We start from the raw sequence: 18,637 nt of genomic DNA on the forward strand, positions 1-18,637 counted from the left end.
GAATGTTGGTACACTTGAGATTGTCCCGAAGTCCCATTAAACTCTCCTCAATTTTTTGGATCCTTTTTTCTTTTTGCTGTTTTGGTTGAGTGTTTTCTGCTACCTTATTTATTTTTCTTTTAATTTATTGGGATGACAATTGTTAGTGAAAATTACATAGATTGCAGGTGTACAATTCTTTATTACATCATCTATATATCCCTCTGTGTGTTCACCACCCAGAGTCAGTTCTCCTTCCATCACCATATATTTGATTCCCCTTACCCTCATCTCCCTCTAACCACTAAACTATTGTCTGTGTCTATGAGTTTTTGTTTCTCATTTGTTTGTCTTGTTCTTTTGTTGTTTTTGGTTATGTACCACATGTCAGTGAAATCATAGGGTTCTCTGCTTTCTCTGTCTGACTTATTTCGCTTAGCATTCTACTCTCAAGATCCATCTATGTTGTCACAAATGTGCCTATATCATCTTTTCTTACCGCCGAATAGTATTCCATTGTGTATATGTACCACAACTTCTTTATCCATTCATCTATCGAAGGACTTTTTGGTTGTTTCCATGTCTTGGCCACCATAAACAAAGCTGCAATGAACATTGGAGCACACGTGTCTTTATGTATAAATGTTTTCAAATTTTTGGGGTAAATACCCAGGAGAGGGATTGCTGGGTCATATGGTAATTCTATTCGTAATTTTTTGAGGAAACTCCCCAGTGCCTTCCACAACGGCTGCACCAGTCTGCATTCCCACCAAGAGTGTGTGAGGGTTCCTTTTTCTCTACAGCCTCTCCAACACTTGGTACTATTTGTCTTCTTGATGATAGCCATTCTGACTGGGGGGAGGTGATATCTCATTGTGGTTTTTATTTGCATTTCTCTGATGATTAGTGATGTTGAGCATTTTGTCATATGTTATTTGCCATTTGTATGTCCTCTTTCGAGAAATGTCTCTTCAGGCCCTCTGCCCATTTTTTCACTTGGGTTGCTTGTTTCTTTGTTGTTGAGCTTCATGAGTTCCTTGTATATTTTGGATATTAGCTGCTTATCGGAGGCACTGTTTGCAAAAATCTTCTCCCATTCAGTTGGTTGCCTCTTTATTTTGTCGATGGTTTCTTTTGCTGTATAGTAGCTTTTAAGTTTCATATAGTCCCATTTGTTTATTTTAGCTTTTACTTCCATTGCCTTTGGAGTCAAATTCATAAAATGCTCTTTGAACCCAAGGTCTATAAGTTTAGTACCTATGTTTTCTTCTATGCAGTTTATTGTTTCAGTTCTTATGCTTAAGTCTTTGATCCATTTTGAATTAATTTTGGTACATGGTGACAGATAGCAGTCCAGTTTCATTCTTTTGCACGTGGCTATCCAATTCTGCCAGCACCATTTATTGAAGAGGCTGTCTTTCCTCCATTGTATGTTTTTAGCTTCTTTGTCAAAAATTATCTGTCCATATTTATGTGGTTTTATTTCTGGGTTCTCAATTCTATTCCATTGGTCTATGTGTCTGTTTTTCTGCCAATACCATGCTGTTTTGATTATTGTAGCCCTGTAGTACATGCTAAAGTCAGGGAGTGCGATACCTCCAGTATTGTTCTTTTTTCTTAAGATTGCTTTGGTTATTCGGGGTCTTTTGTGCTTCCAAACAAATCTGGTGATTTTTTGTTCTGTTTGTTTAAAAAATGCCATTGGGATTTTGATGGGGATTGCATTAAATCTGCATGTTGCTTTGGGTAGTATGGCCATTTTAACTATGTTGATTAACATGAGGTTATTTATTTGGGATTTTTCTTGTTTCTTGAGATAGCCCTGTAATGATATAAATTTCCCTCTTAAAACTGCTTTCGCTGCATCCCAAAAATTTTGGTAGGATGTATTTTCATTGTCATTTGTTTCTATGTATCTTTTGATCTCTCCTCTAATTTCTTCTTTGACCCAGTTGTTCTTTAAAAGTATGTTGTTTAATCTCCATGTATTTCTGTTTTTTCCTGTTTTCTTTTCGCAGTTGATATCCAATTTCAAAGCCTTGTGATCAGAGAATAGGCTTGGTATGATTTCAATCTTCTTAAATTTGCTGAGGCTGATTTTATGTCCCAATATATGGTCTATCCTTGAGAATGATCCATGTACACTCGAAAAGAATGTATAGTTTGATGTTTTAGGATGAAGTGCTCTATATATGTCAATTATGTCCATTTCATCTAATGTGTCATTTAGGGCTGCTATTTTCGTTATTTATTTTCTGTTTGGATGATCTATCGATGGCTGTCAATGATGTATTTAAGTCCCCCAGTATAATTGTGTTTTGGTCAATTTCTCCCTTTAGTTCTGTTAGTAGTTGCTTGGTATATTTTGGTGCTCCCTGATTGGGGGCATAAATATTGATGACTGTTATGTCTTCTTGTTGTATAGTCCCCTTTACCATTATGAAATGTCCATCTTTGTCTCTTGTTATCTTTTTCACCCTGAAGTCTGTTTCATCTGATATCATTATGGCTACACCTGATTTTCTCTGGTACCATTTGCTTGGAGTGTCTATTTCCACCCTTTCACTTTGAGTCTATGCTTGTCCTTGTAGCTGACATGTGTCTCTTGGAGACAGCATATGGTTGGGTTTAGTTTTTTGATCCAATCTGCTACTCTGTGCCTTTTTATTGATGATTTCAGTCCATTTACATTTAGGGTGATTATTGATACGTGAGGATTTCCTGTCATTCTATCTTTAGTTTTCTGGTAAGGCTGTGTCTCCATTGTTTCTTTGCCCTTTTGTTGTTGTCTGTTATTTCTGTGTGGTAGTATTCCATGATGTTTCCCTCTGTTTCTTCTTTTATTACAGTATATATTTCAGTTCTGGATTTTCTTTTTTAGTGGTTACCCTTAAGTTTATGTAAAATAAAGTTTGATATTTAGAGTATTCCACTTTCTTCAGCACGCTTACTTTCTCCATTCCTATATTCCAGTTCAGGCCATTACTCTCCCCCTTTTTATGTTGCCAGAAATTGTCCCTGTTGATGGTGGTCGAATAGCCTCCTTTAGTATTTCTTGTAGTGCAGGTTGTGTATTAGAAAATTCCCTCAGCTTCCGTATGTCTGGAAAGGTCTTTATTCGTCCTTCATATCTAAAGGATATCTTTGCTGGATATATTATTCTTGGCTCATAATTTCTCTCTTTCAATAGTTTGAATATTTGGTTCCAGTACCTCCTGGCTTGTAGAGTATCTGCTGAAAAATCTGATGATAATCTAATGGGCTTTCCTTTGTAGGTTACCGTCTTCTTTTCCCTGGCTGCCTTGAGGATTCTTTCTTTGTCGTTGATTTTAGACAGCTTCAATACAATGTGCCTTGGAGAAGGCCTGCTGGGATTGAGGTACTTAGGTGTTCTATTTGCTTCTTGGATTCAAGGATCCAGTTCTGTCCACAAGTTTGGGAAGTTCTCATCGACAGTTTGTTTGAATATATTCCCTTCTCTCTTTTTTCTCCTTCTGGTATGCCCATTATTCTTATGTTGCTCTTTCTGATGGAGTCAGAAAGTTCTTGTAGAGTTCTTTCATTTCTTTTAAGTCTCAAGTCTCTTTCTTCTTCCATCTGTGTAATTTCCAGGTTTCTATCTTCGATGTCACTGATTCTTTCCTCCGTATGGTCAACTCTACTACCTAAGCTGGTTATTTCATTCTTAATTTCTTCTGTTGAGTTCTTAATCTCCAGAAATTCCATTTCGTTCCTTTTTAAAATTTTGATCTCTTTCGTAAAACGCTCATGTTGTTCTTTGATTGCGTTTCTGAGTTCATTAAATTGCCTTTCTGTGTGTCTTGCATCTCTTTGAGTTTTTTCAAAACAACAAACTTGAATTCTCTGTCATTTAAGTGACATATTTCTATATCTTTAAGTTTTATTTCTGGAGACTTTTCACTTTCTTTCTGAGCTGTCTTGTTGCCTTGGTTATTCATGGCAATTACTGATTTATTATTTCTCTTCCTAGACATCTACAGGAGTGGCTTCTGCAACAGGTTGATAGGAAGAGGTCTTTCTTTTATTTTCCAATACTTGTTGGTAGAATGTTTTATTTTCTCTCTGACTGCAGCCTTTTTTTGCCTCACACAGTAGTGCTATGTTTTCTCTGCACTATTCCAGCTTCTCACATAATGGGGGGATTCCCTGGGAAACGGGCTTCTCCTCTGTTAACAGTTCGCCTGGGTCGTATGGTGCCACGTCCCTGTGGGGATGCAGAGAGCTTTTGAAGTTCCAAAGCTCTTTCTGCACCAGATTAAGAGCCTGTATGTTTCAGCAGTTTTGTTTACTCCTGCAGGGATCTGCCCAGATAGGTGGGGCCAGGGGCGGGGTGAGTTGTGAGAATTGGCCCAGAGCAAAGGCAGCAACCACCACAGCCTGTCCAGCTTCCACAGCTCCCTCCCTTTTGCCAGAACTAGTTGGGCTGCAAATCTTTGTCTGCAGTCCACAGTTCTCAGAACAGCAAATATTCTGTTCTTTTGATCTGACACTGCTACTCTTCTGTTTCTAGCACTGGGCAGGTGGGGTCGGGGCGAGCTCTGGGAGGGTAAAGGGGGGGCGGCTAGTCTCCGTGCCTAAGGCTTTCGTTCTCTGCTCGGCAGTGAGGGCTTAAACCACTGTTTTCAGCCTTCTTCCCTCAGTCTTTGCTCCGAGGTCTCTGCCGTGAGCGTTGGGTTCAGCCGTGTTATATGCTGCCCTCTGAGCCCTGTGGGCCGTAAGCGGAGCCCTAGCAGTCCGAGTCCTTCCCTCTCCCGCAGCTGTGGAAGATCCGGGAGCAGCGGGCTCCGATCACTGAGCTAGGTCTGTGTCCTGCGCCCGCGTGGCTCCGTCTCCGCACTTCTCCTCTCCCTCCTCCCCCGCTCACGCGATTCACCCACCTGGAGGTGAATTCAGTAGTCGGCCTCTTCGTCTTGCCTGTCTGCTGTGCAGGGAGTCCTTTGTGGAGTTATTGTTGTCGATTCGTTGTAAATTCCAGGGGAGCGTTAGAGAGGCTCACCTCACGCCGCCATTTTGATGACGTCTCGCTACCTTATTTTCTACATCACTGGTTTGATCTTCAGATTCATCTAATCTATTGTTGATTCCCTGTACTGTATTCTTCACTTCTTTTATTGTATTTTTTTTTACTTCTGACTGGTTCTTTTTTATGTTTTCTATCTCCATTTTTATGTTTCCTATCTCTTTGTTGAAGTTCTCCCTGAGATCATTGAGCATCCTTATAACCAGTGCTTGGAACTCTGCTTCTGATAGATTGCTTGCCTCCATTTTATTTAGTTCTTTTTTGTAGCTTTGTTCTGTTCTTTTATTTGAGACATGTGTCTTTGTCTCCCTATTTGGCTGCCTCCCTGTGTTTGTTTCTATGTATTAAGTAGGGCTGCTATGTCTTCTGGTCTTAGTAGTGTGGTGTTAGATAGTAGGTGTCCTGGGATGGGGAGAAGCGGCTCAGTAGCACAGTCTTTCTGATCACCTGAGCCACTCCAGGTATGTTCCTTGTGTGGGTTGTGTGTGCCCTCTTGTTGTAGTTGAGCCTTGGTTGATAATTGTACTTCAATGGGAGGGACTGATCCTTGGCCTCACTGGTTGTGAGGACTGGCCTTGACTACAGTGGAAGAGTTGTTGTTCAGGGGCTGACCCTACAGAGCAGGATCTGCCTCAGCAGGGCTCTGGTGTCTGCCCAGAGTGCCCCATGGGTGTGTTGTACTTGGAGGCAGCTGGGTGATGCCCTAGCTCCTTTTGAAGCTGGCCACTGGGGACGCAAGCCCCAGAACCATCTTGGAGAGAATCCACTATAGGTCAAGTTCAGCCACAGCCCGTGCCCCACCCAGGCCACCATGCAGGAGCCACAAAGAAACCCATGGTTGGCTGTCATCTGTGCTGTGCTTGGAAGCACCTTGAGGGGCCAAACCGTGAACTAAGGCCGGCTGCTGCTAGTGCGGGCTTAGGGCTGCTCAGCCAGAGGCACAGGACACGCTCAAGTCAAATGCTGCTTGTCTGGGTTCTGCAAATCTTTGAGAGACACAAGGAAAGTCTGCAGTGTGAGCTAAGGCAGGTGGTTTGTATGAAAAAACCACTGGAAGTGGCTTGGGTGTGACCGAAAGTTGGGCAGGGCCAGGTCTCAAATCGCCAGGGCATGGCGAATGAACTGGGGAGACTCAGATATGGCGGCCACCTGCATCTGCATGCAGGGGAGAGGGAGGACTCAGTGAAGAAATAATGGCCTCCCCCAGATCCCCATCCAGGAGAAAGCCACCTCTCCAGCGCCCATCCCAAGCCAGATAACTCAGTTCCCCACCACATGTCCCTGCCGCCTTTCCAGCTGCTGCCCCAGCGCTGGAGCCCAGAGCGATTCCGTTGGTGGGTAAGTCCATGTGCTGTCCCTTTAAGAGGAGCACCTGTGAGTGCAGCCGCCCTCAGTCTCAGTCACAATCTTTCCTGGTTTCACAGCCAGAAATTATGGGGACTTCTCTTCCTGGCATTGGAAGCCTGGGCTGGGGTGAGGCTGGGACCTCTCACTCCCCTGGGGGGTAAAGGGGACCTCCACAGCTGAAATATCCCTCCTAATTTTTAATGGTCACAAGTGGGTGTGGGACTAGCCCATTATGCATCTCTGCCCCTCCTACCAGTCTTGAGGTAGCTTCTTCTGCATGTCTATAGTTGTAGAGCTTTGGTTCAGCAAGATTTTAAGTGATTCTCAATGACAGTTGTTCTGTAGTTTAGTTGTAATTTTGATGTGGTCGTGAGAGAAGGTAAGCACAGTGTTTACCTACTGCACCATCTTAGTGTCTCCCAAGGCAGAGATTTCTTAGATTCAGCATAATATGCATTGACCATAAAAGTAAAGTTGATAAATTTGACTTTTCCAAACTTAAAAAAACTTTGCTCTTCAAAAGACATCATTAAAACAACAAAAAGTCAATCCATGGAATAAGAAAAAAATATTCCCAATACATGCATTGGACAACAGACTTGTTTCTTGAATACATAAAGAATTTCTACAATTCGGTAGTAAAATGACAAACATTTTAAAAGGGTAGAAGTTTTGAGCCGACACTTCACAAAAGAATATATAAGAATGGCTAATAAGCACATACATGAAAAATTATTGAACATCACTAGTCATCAGGGAAATGCAAATTAAAACCACAGTGGGGCGGCGCAAGCAGTTGGAGCTCCATGCTCCTAACTCCAAAGGTTGCCGGTTCTATTCCCACATGGTCCAGTGGGCTCTCAACCACAAGGTTGCCGGTTCAATTCCTCGAGTCCCGCAAGGCATGGTGGGCTGCGCCCCCTGCAACTAGCAACAGCAACTAGACCTGGAGCTGAGCTGCGTCCTCCACAACTAAGACTGAAAGGACAACAATTTGAAGCTGAACGGCGCCCTCCACAACTAAAATCGAAAGGACAACAACTTGACTTGGAAAAAAGGCCTGGAAGTACACACTGTTCTCCAATAAAGTCCTGTTCCTCTTCCCCAATAAAATCTTTAAAAAAAAAATCACAGTGAGATACCACTACATACTTATTAGAAAGGATAAAATTTTAAAGTCTGGTAATACCAAGTGTTGGTGAGGATGTGTAGCAACTAGAATTTTCTTACCCTTCTGGTGGAAATGTAAAACAGCTTCTTAAGTTAAATGTGTGCTAACTGTACATCTCAGTCCTTCTTTTCCTATGTATTTATCAAAGAGAAATGAAAACGTACTCTACAAAGCACTTGTGCATAAACATTCATGGCAGATTTACTTGTAATAGCCCAAACTAGAACCTCTCCAGTGTCCATCAACGGGTGAATGATAAGTAAACCTTGGCACAGCCATACAATGGCATACTACTCACCCATTAAAAGGAACAGCACAGATGAATTTCAGAATCACGCTGCATGCAAAATGCTAAACACAAAGTAGCATTACGTAGGATTTTCATTGTATAATATTTTAGAAAGTGTAAACTAACTTCAAGTGACAGAAAATAGATCAGTGGTTGACAGGTGGGTATAGGAGGGAGTGTTGCAGAGGGGCACTAAGAAAATTTCGGGAGTGATGCGAACCCTATCTTTTGTGATGGTGGTTTACTCGTGTACCTGCCCATCACACTCCTTGAGCTCTCTCATTAAGTGAATGCAAATAGTTTGTTTCCATCTCCCCCTCCTATGACCTAGAGGAGGATGGCACATCAGGTGAAGTTCCAGAGACTGTTACTGACCTCACGGGCAACGCTTCCTATGGCCAGTTCTTTCAGAAGTGGCTTAGGGATGAGCTGGCCAGATCTTGGTGGGGGGCGGGTTGGGAAGAGAGATAATCTCTTCCAAACTGTCAGACAAAATCAAAGCCAAAAGCAAGCTGTACTTGAAGAAGTCAAATGACGGGGCCCTAAACTGGTCTTTGTCAGAACGCCAAGATTCATCTCCAGGCCACATGGCCATCAGTGCCTGTGTCCACAGCCTGCATCGCTCTAGCCTGGAGCATTACGTGAGGGGTCATGGTGGAAACTGCACTTCTTCCTCTGTCCGGGGCTGGGAGACCCCACCATCTGTGAGTCATCTATGGACCATTCTAGATGATGATGTGGATATCATCTGGGTCAGTAATTTCGAGCTCATGGAAAGCAGACAGTTTCGTGTGATGCCAGCTCACATGTCATGAACAGAGATAAACACCTACATAATCCTTTCTGCAGGAAGACACTGGAAGTAGAGTTACTGTACACCTACATAATCCTCTCAAGAAACCCTCCACAGGTGCTCCTGCAAATGTGTGCTACCCATGCCTCCACAGAGGCCAACCAGAACCTCTCCATCAATGCGCAGAAGTGACACGTCACTAAAAGTGTAAAACTCCCTCGGAGTAGAAGATAGTGGGTTAGACATTCGGGAATGTCAGTGTAATTGGTGATAACTGGTCATGACCAAATCGGACAGACTGTTATGTGGGAAACCCATGTCTGCTGGCTCTGTGCAAGTGTGAGTGGCTCAAGGGCACGTCAGTGTTCTCTGGGCCACACTGCTCCACCCAAGCCACCGTGGGAGTTGTCTGAGTTGAGGTGTGTTCTGGGGGTCCATAAGCTACACCTGGTCTGGGAGAGTCCATGCACAAAAGAGAACATAAACTATCTCAGTGTTTTTAATATCAGTTACATGTTGAAAAGATATATTGGGTTAAATAATACAGAAGGTGCTAAAAAAATGTATACACATTTTAAGAAAGGAAAAAAGTATTAAAATTCTAACACTATATACCAATAACAAAAGTCATGCTTGACTTCTGCAATTACAAGAGGTGCTCAAAATGGTTCCCATCAGTGTCCAGACACTTCTGATATGGTGAACTACTGCTTGAGCAACGTTGACCAAAGTGTCCACTTGTATACATTGTTTTGGGACCCCCGGTATATACAGAGGGTGCCAAAAAATGCATACACATTTTAAGAAAGGAAAAAAACTATTAAAATTGTAATACAGTGAATAACGCTAGCATTCATTTAACACCATCTTTTGAGCCAACATCATATGACACACTGCTACGGTAATTCAATTCAACTTTGAAAAGTAATACATAGATAACATCTCTTAAAACGTGCACATTTTTTGGCACCCCCAGTTTTAACATTAGTTCCACTTTTTCTTTTCTTGAATGTGGCTAAAGGAAATTGGAAATTATTGAGGCTCATGTTATGTTTGTATGAGAAGGTGCTGTCCTCACCGGTGGTCACAGGAAAGCTGAGAGCAGCAGGCTGTCTCCTGCTCAGGCAGAGCTCCCGCTGGCACTGAAACTTCCTCACTAAAGGTGTCACCAGCTAGGGTAATTTTTGTCATTTCATTGTTCCTTATTATTGTTACTTTTAAATGGTAATGTGTACTCATTGTAGAAAACTTGAGGCAGTGCAGATGAAGAAAACATGCATTTGACCTCTGAAAGAAAACCGCTAGTAAGATTACATTTTTTAACATTCATATTTTAATAAGTATACCTTCAGCCTTTTGCCTTTTTGTATATATGCATTGTATAAGAAAACAAACTAGGGGCCGGCCCGGTGGCTCAGGCGGTTAGAGCTCCGTGCTCCTAACTCCGAAGGCTGCCGGTTCGATTCCCACATGGGCCAGTGGGCTCTCAACCAAAAAAAAAAAAAAAAAGAAAACAAACTAGAATCACACTTTTGTAATCTCACCAGCTTTCTGATTTTTACTAAAGGTTTTATAAAGGTTTATCATTTTATGAATTTCTTATTTCCTTATTGCACGTCTTTTTTCTTGTGTTTAAACCCATTCATGTTGTTTTTCAAATTGATGTTTTATTTCACAGTTAAATATTTTACTTTTCTCTGTGAAGCGCTATAAACTGTCTGTGGGGACCGCCTGCACAGGAGGCCAGGAGGCCAGCTTTATGTTTTCCCAAAGCCCCCTGATGTTTTTCTTACCCAGAGCACGAAGTGTGTCATTAATTGGGCCTCCTTGCTATCTTTCTGGAATTCTGAGATCTCGTGTCCCTGCTGACCCTGGGTCTCAGAAGCGGGAACCTGGGCGTTGCGGTGACGGACGCGGGGCCCCCTCCGCGCCCCCCACCCCACCCCGCGGAGCGGCCACACCAGGCCCGCGCCTCTGTTTCTCCTCAGCTCCGTTTTCTTCTGCCCCACACGTGTCCCAACTTGGAAAAGCCAGGACTTTTCACCTTAAAATTTGGGGTTTTACTTCCCCTTGGAAAGTAGAAGCCGTGGGCCTTCGCCGGCTTCCTGTCGTCCTTGTCGCCGCTGCTGCCCAGGCTGCGGCCGGAGCGCCCGTGGTCGCCGTCGCCGTCGGCCTCCCGTCCCCGGGGTCCGCAGCGCCGCCCGCCCAGAGCCGTGTCCTCGTCCCCCGGCACTGTGCGCGTCGTGGGCGTCGCGCAGCCCCCGTGATGCGGCCGGCGGGGGTCCTGGGTGACGGAGAGTCCCCGCGGGTGGCTCGGACCCGCCCCGCCAGCCGCCCAGCTGCCCAGCGTCCCGGGAGTCAGCAGCCTGGCACCTCAGTCAAAGACTCCAAAGTAGACGTGAACGGTTTCAACCAGTTGAACAGTCACAACGAAAAGCAGCTGGGGACGATGCTCAGTGTGCGCTGGACACACGACGGTCCTGCAGGGCCCGAAGGGGCAGCCACTCTCGTAGCTGCGTGCCCCCGTGTGCCCAGAGCGTCCCGGGGAGGCGGGGAGCAGGGCCCGGCAGCCTCCGCTCCTCTGTCCTGGTCTGGGTGTGTGGACAGGTTCCTGACCTTCCCAGGAAGGCAGACCAGGCCGGAGGCCGGCGCACATGTCTGGGTAACTAAGCAGCCCACAGACAACAGCTGAACTCTGGCTTCCCCAGTCACTTTGCTGTGCAAAAACACCCCACCAAAAACATCTTTGTTTGTTTTCATCCCAAATCAAATATCAGCTCACCCACAGCTGCCTGTCTGGGAAGCGTGGGCTCAGTGCTGTTCATGTTCTTACCTGTGTCCGTCTGTGGTACAGTGAGTTTGGGGGTGGCGTCTTCAAAACCAGCAGAGAAAGATAAACAAGGACCTGCTGTCCCCCTCCCCCTGAGCTGTTTGTCCTTGGGAACAGAGTCCTTTGCACCCCTCTGGTAGCACCACCCTGTGACACTGTTTTGAGGTCCTTCCCCTCCATCCTTTGGGAGGAATGTCTTGTCTTTGGTGTCATCTTCCCATCCCTTTACATTTGAATTCTCCCTGAGCAGGGAGTGGCGGGTAAGCAGCTGTGCTTCACTCCTGTTCCTGCCTGGCTGCTTGCAGCCCTCTTGTGCTCTGAGCACCCAGGGGACCTCACTGCTCCCAGAGCAGGTCTGTGCCAAGTGATGGGGCACTTGGGACGAGGCTGATCCCGGTATTCAGTGTATGGTCCTGAAAATGAGCATGGGAGAGCATTGAACTATTTGAGTGCCCAGTCTCGGTGACCATTGTTTTTCAGTCCCATGAGCATTGTGACATTTGTTGTCTCAGATTGCAGTGTTTTATGTTTTGAGTTTAAAGTTGACTTTCAGAATACTCTTAGAAAAGAACTAAATTTTTTTCGTTTGTGGATCTGCTTTTTTTGGCGACTGACGTAAATAAGCATAGGCTTAAAATGTGTTACTCCCCATTTTCTTACCTTTCTTCCTCCCCTCCCCACCCTCTGTTGGCCCTCCTGCCTCCGGTCCTCCCTCCGCCCCTCCCTCCGCCCCTCCCTCTCTACTTCCGTTTTCTCTGCCAGGCCGTTTTTTCAAATATACATTAAAGATACCCAGGTGTTGGTATCTGATAATCTCTGTCACTTCTCTTATCTGAGGAGTGACCTTTTATTTTTAAGATGACTACAGACCTATTTTTAGACATGTTTTCAGTAAATTTTGAACAGCAACTTTTTAATCACACATCTTCCAGTGTTAGGAAGGCAAGGAATGTCCATAGGCGAGCCTACTGTTCCATGTCACCATCCTTTATCTCCTGTGGTCCCTCATGAGCTTTCATTCTCCCTCTAGTTTGGGTGTGCATGTTCAGCATTTGTAGTGGGTGGTTTGTAAAACTGGGCCATTCTTCTTGCCCTGGGTTATTCATGAAAGCCTCCTTCTTCTCCCTTCCGCTTTGCCCAGTCATCCCCCTTCCTCCCCAGCTGCTCTCCTGACTATGGACTGGCACAGTAATCCCGGAGGAGCCACTCCTCTCTTAGGAAGACTAATGCCTCGGTCCCCTCCTGGAAAGACAAGTAAAGTGGCCACTGGTGTCCTTGGAGTTCTGGTTGCATTTGGTGCCTTGAGCCCTCTTTCTGAGGGTCACATCCCAAGGTGGGAGGAACCGGCTAGTTAGCAGAGAAAGCAAGCTGTTTTCCTTTTGAACTCTCAAAAGACCCTGATTGCAAACACATTTTAGACAAAAGAGAGAAAGGATGTCTTAGGACCTTTGTTGTGTTTTGTGCTACAAAATGTGAATAGTTCAGAGTGAAACCTTTTGTGATGGTTAGTGTCGCTCAGGAATAAGCCAGACTTCCAAGGTTTGGAGATGCTTTCAGTCTGAAAAATTGATGATCAGAAATGGATATTTTGTTCTGTTTTAATTAAACCCCACATTTTGCTTTAGAAAAAAAATAGAAGCCATGACTTCGTGACTCGTCCCTCTCGCCTAGAAGTGGTCGCAGGGCTCCTGGGTGACTTCTGAGCCCCCTGTTGCCACCGTGGTCGGTGCTGACACAGGAGAAGCATGGGCTGGGGGACTGAACACCAGCCCAGAGAAGGGAGGAGGGCTGGCTCGGGACACTGGCTGGAGGGGCCCCGAACCTCGTCCCCTCCGGAAACTGCCTGCTCCTTCCTCTGCGTGGCTAGGAGTGAATCCTGGCGCCCTGCTCCTGCCTTTGCTACAGAAGAAGATCAAGTGCTTAGGCCCAGGGTATAAGACACCAGCCACTGGGAAAGTGGCGAGCCAAAGAGGGGACAGGAGGATGTTTAGTGTTTGCCTGCCTACGGTCAAGGTGATAGCCGTGTCCCAAAAAGGTGATTATTTCTATGAAAGCAGGGCATTGTGGCTTTTTTCTCCCCCAGAGATTATCTGGAAAATCCCTTTGTGAGCATAATAAGAATCTTTTATTCTCTCTCAGGGCGAATAGCTCTGTTTACATCAGCTTCAGTTTCTCAAAAACACATAACTGAACCCTCCACTTCATGTCTATATGACTTTGTGTTCGTTTCTGATGCCCTTCGTCTCCATCCTGCTTGCTTGACTTTTCAGTTTCTCTGACTCACGTGGTAAACACAGGATTCCTAAAATCTCCTTGACAACGAAATCAAAAGCTTGACTGTGACTTTCATGTAGCTCACTCCGTCCTTTCAGACATTTGGAAAGGGGACCAGATTTACTCTGTATGGTTAGAACTCCGGCGATGGGAGCAAGGTCCGTGTGGGCCCACCTACAAATGACACAGCAAGAGCTTTCTGAAGAGACGTCAGGGAGGTTGGGCTCCACGGCCAGTGGGGGTGAGGGTTGTCAGGGCTGTGCTGAGGACATCTAATGAGTCAGGTCACGTGCAGGCCTGAGCACACATTAGACTCAGCGAGGGGCTCTGGAACATCAGTGAGCAAACGTGCACATTCACACACATACATGCACTCACATACACGCATTCACACACACACACACACACACACACATACACTCACCATACTCACACTCATACACACACATACATCCACACACTCATGTGACTCATACGCACACATACATACACTTTCATACAAACACACCACACTCACACGTGCACTTACACAACTTGCATGCACAAGCCTGGGCACCAGCCCCCGAGGCTCCGATTTCGTTGGTCTTGATGGGCTCTTCTGGTACCTAACAGCCTCCTCAGCAGGCGTGAGCACCCCTGACTGGTCTCATCTCTGCCTCTTTCCTTTTTGCTCGGGCTGCCACCCGTTACCGCATGCACTTTTGTGTCACAAATGACGTCGGCTCTTGTGATTTGAGGGTGAGAGTATAGAGCAGTCCAAGTGCAGGTTTCTGCTATTGCTTGTCACGGGTTTGTAGAAGTGGGGAGGCTGAGGAGTTTCACTTGGCTGCTTGATGACACTAGTCTCCTGATTCTGCAGAAGGCGCGCTGGAGCTCTGTCAGAGGAGGCCAAGTGACAGATGTGCCAGAGCGTGTGCAGTGACGGCCTGAGCAGCCTGCACCCACAGCAGAGCGCCAGGGCTCCTGGGACAGGCGGGGAGTTTCAGTGAGTACAACAGGAAAACTGCACATCAGAACGGTGTTAAAGTGAAGTACGTGGAAGGCAGGGCTTGGAAAGGGTTTTGTTTTCTCTGGAACCTTAAATGTGCAAATCAGAAATGCCTCTGAAAGCACTTTTCGTTATGGAAAACTTAACATGTCAGAAGTAGACAGAATGAAATAAGGAGCCCTTTTGTACTCATTGCCCAGCTTTAACGATGACCTGTCCCCTCGCCGCACCTCCTCCCAGACTCCCTGCAAAGAAATCCTGGACATCACACCTAGAAGTACCTTTCTATGGGTGTGGACAACCAAGGACATCTCCCCAACATTGTTGTGTAGCTTGAAGAGAGAACACACAAGCTAAGTGACTTGCATGCTGTGGGCTAGCGGACTGTGCACACTGGTATGACACCTGTGGTGTTCATGCTGGTGACAGGAATGCGGGATGGCGTGTCTGTGGAAGGTGTGCCTGTGCCAAAGGATGTGGTGTGGTGCAGACACTTCTCCTGGCGGACAGAGGAGAAGTGCCGACGGTGGCAGGAATGTCACTGGGCCTGTCAGTGCCAGTCAGATGTGCCTGTTCCATGCAGGGGGACAGCAAGCCAGGTCTGTGAGTACCCCTAGTACTCTGTTGTAAGCAGGAGCAAGGTCTTGTGAACTGGAAATGCCATTTTATGTCTGGAGCATGGCTTCCACACATGCATTTCCTGAGGCACTGCCTGGGCAAATGGCCTGGGCCCAGAAGCCAAGCCTGAGCACTCAGTTTTCCTTGTGCTGAAGACTTGGGTGGCAGCTCGGAGACAAGCAGCCAGGCCCAGAGCTGACAGTCACTGGGTGCAGACACAGCAGGCAGTGGGAGTGCTATAGGAATACGAGCTCTGATAATTAAGTTTGTGAACTCGTCCTAGAAAAAGTGCTACATACCTCATTGCTGAATATCACTCTGGTCACCTTCGAAGTCCTCCCCTTGGGAAGCTATGCACCGAAGCCAGCACCTACTCCACCCTTCAAAGCAGTTTTGGAACTCTTTTTCTGGAATGGCCATCAAAGCTGTCATCATATTACCCTTGATGTCCTGAATGTCATCAAAATGTCTTCCTTTCAATATTTCCTTTATCTTTGGGTAAAGAAAGAAGTCATCGGGGCCAGATCAGGTGAGTAGGGAGGGTGTTCGAATACAGTTATCTGTTTCCTGGCTAAAATCTCCCTCATAGACAGTGCCGTGTGAGCTGGTGCATTGTCGTGATGCAAGAGCCATGAATTGTTGGCCAAAAGTTCAGGTTGTCTAACTTTTTCATGCAGCCTTTTCAGCACTTGCAAACTGTTTGTCCAGTTGGCACAAATTCATAATGAATAATCCCTCTGAAATCCAAAAAGATTAGCAAAATCATTTTGACTCTTGATTTGGACGGAACTTTTTTGGTTGTGGAGAACTGGCTGACCTCCACTGTGCACTTTGATGCTTTATTTCAGGGTCGTATTGGTACACCCATGTTTCATCACCAGTGATAACACGGCCCAAAACATCGTCTTGCCTCTCCAAAAGGTCTTGGTAAACTTTGACTCTCCTTTGCTTTTGTTCATCGGTGAGCTCCTTCAGGACCATTTTGTACACCATTTTGTATCTTTCTCAGGCCAAGATTTTCAGTTAAGATTTTCCTAACTGCTTCTCTATCGATGTTTACTTGTCTGCTATGCTTCTCACAGTCAGTCGATGATTTTGACACACAATTTGACAAATTTTTGCACTGTTATCATCAGTTCTGCTCGTTACTGGCCACCCTGACCTTTCTTCATCAGTGATACGTTCTCTTCCCTTAGAAAAACATTTACTCCATTTGTACACTGCCATTTTTTTCATGTCATTATCCCCATAAGCTTAGACTAACATGTCCATGATTTCACTTCCACTCTTGCCAAGTTTAACAAAAAATTTAATGTTTGTTCGTTGCTCTAACTCAAGCTCAGACATTCTCACAACAGCACACAAAAACACGCAACAACAATAATGAACGCCACTCAGCAAGACACCGCCACATGTAGACACGAACACAGCTGTGAGACACTGATATACCAGAGTTATGAGACCTTACCGAGCTGCTTGTACAGCGCTGCCAGTGTAAGAGCATGGGGGCAAGTTCAGGAACTTCATTGTCAGTCCTCGTATAGAGGTAGGTGTGACTTACACCTGAGAGACTGAGGAAGGCCCTTTACACTCTCAGACGGCCTCAGGCTCATCCGTGGTTCAAACCTGGCATGTCTGGCCCCTGCTTACACAACCTGCCACTTTACAGACCTGGCTGGGTAAGAGGGTGGCTGTGGAAGAAAAATAAGCCAGAAAAAGGGACTCCGTGCCTCTCTGGGAGTGTTGGTGTGGAACAGCCTGTCCGTCTTGGGCTCTGGTGACAGTATCAGAACAGTCTTCCTGGCCTGCTACTTGCTGCCCAGGGTGATTCCTGCCCTTCGGTCACGGAAGCCCAGGTGGTCCTGCTGCAGCCGTCCAGTCCCCTGTGAGCCCTCGCCCCCGCACGGCCTTCGTCTGCCCTGTGCCACAGTTTTGCTGTTGGTGACACCGCCTTATCGCCTCACAGCAGTCAATTCCTGCAGTATCATTGCACACCTACCCCGATGCCCACGCGAAACAAATGCTATGGGTAGGATCGTCCCAATCAGGAAGGAATTTGTTTCCTTAAATAGTATTTTTAAAATAAATCTTTACTGTCTCGTTGAACCCTAAATACACATGCCTGAGGGAATGTGTTCAGGTTTAATGACCTTTTTGACTGAACCGTCATTTACATATCTATTATGAACTAGCTGGTGAGCCTCTGAGTAGGAAAAAGGATCTGAGGACTGAAGCTAATAAGTTACAACTTCCCCGTCTCCATGGCACCTTCAAATACAAAGGGTCTAAAGAGGCTCGTGGCACCTAATTGAAGGAACAAATGAGTTACCTGTTTGGGGAAGGTGTTGGTTGCTGACAGCTCCCACCCTTCCAGCAGTGTTTTTCCCACACGGCAGACTGAACTCCTGGACTGGATCCAATGATCTGTTCGGGTTGTGAGTAACAATGCAGAGTCACATCACATGTAAATAGGATAACTGCTGTTTTTATAAATTGTGAGTCAGTATAAACAAAACAGTGACACACAGCTCCAGATAGAGGGATTTTCCTGCACGGGAGGACACCGGCATTGTGCTGGTCGCATTGGAGTACCAGGCACTTTGCTACAGCTGATGGTGTCATCACCTGTCACTATTTGTGAGGCATCACGTTCATTAGAAACTTGGCAGGTGCAATGAAACGAGGATGGATTTGTTTCCAGTTTTCTGTATTTTCCTCTGTAAGACAAGTTCTTTGTCAGGTGTAATTTGGTGCCTGACTAGTCTTCCTTCCATCCAAGAACAAACACAGGGCCGAGGCTTGTGCACAGCGTTCCCCTTCGTCCTGATCTCCCTCAATGCAGGGAGCTGGACCTGACAAGATGGGCGGTCATGGCCTCTGCCATGGCGGTGGTGCGGTGCTTTCCGTCAGGAGGAGCTCTGTGAGTGACAGGCTCCTGCCAGTTTCTCCCTGTGGAATTAGCAAACTAGTCGCTTGTTGGCCATGTAGAGAAGCACTTGGTTTTCACTCCATCACATACGAGGCAGCATTCAGTGGTATTTGCAATACGTTGAGGATGTTTCCAGAGTGTAGGACAAGGGTGAAAGGCAAAGATTTTTCCCCTACTTTTAAAGGAATAAACTGGCATAAAAAGGGAAATGGAGCCTTTTTTTTTTTTTAAAGGGTCAGTTTTTTTTTTGGTTTTTTTTTTAAATTGGGGAAGGGCAACAGGACTTTATTGGGGAACAGTGTGTACTTCCAGGACTTTTTTTTCCAAGTCAAGTTGTTGTCCTTTCAGTCTTAGTTGTGGAGGACGCAGCTCAGCTCC

The 18,637-nt window shown here is 45.7% G+C and overlaps 1 protein-coding gene across 5 annotated transcripts in view; it reads left to right on the top strand.

Moving 5' to 3' along the window:
• LATS2 (large tumor suppressor kinase 2) overlaps nt 1–18,637 on the top strand; it is a 126,715-nt gene that overhangs the window by 78,963 nt on the left and 29,115 nt on the right. Inside the window, exon 1 of one of the 5 annotated variants that reach the window (XM_081045711.1) lies at nt 14,626–14,709. The exons of 3 other annotated variants lie outside the window; for them this stretch is intronic. The gene's annotated coding sequence lies outside the window, so the exon portion shown is untranslated. Of the gene's footprint in view, nt 1–14,625; nt 14,710–15,737; nt 15,860–18,637 lie in introns of those variants that run through there. One more of the 5 variants, XM_081045710.1, reaches the window with a different exon arrangement.

The sequence above is a fragment of the Rhinolophus hipposideros genome (assembly GCF_964194185.1).
Source record: "Rhinolophus hipposideros genome assembly, chromosome: 4".
NCBI lineage: Eukaryota > Metazoa > Chordata > Mammalia > Chiroptera > Rhinolophidae > Rhinolophus > Rhinolophus hipposideros.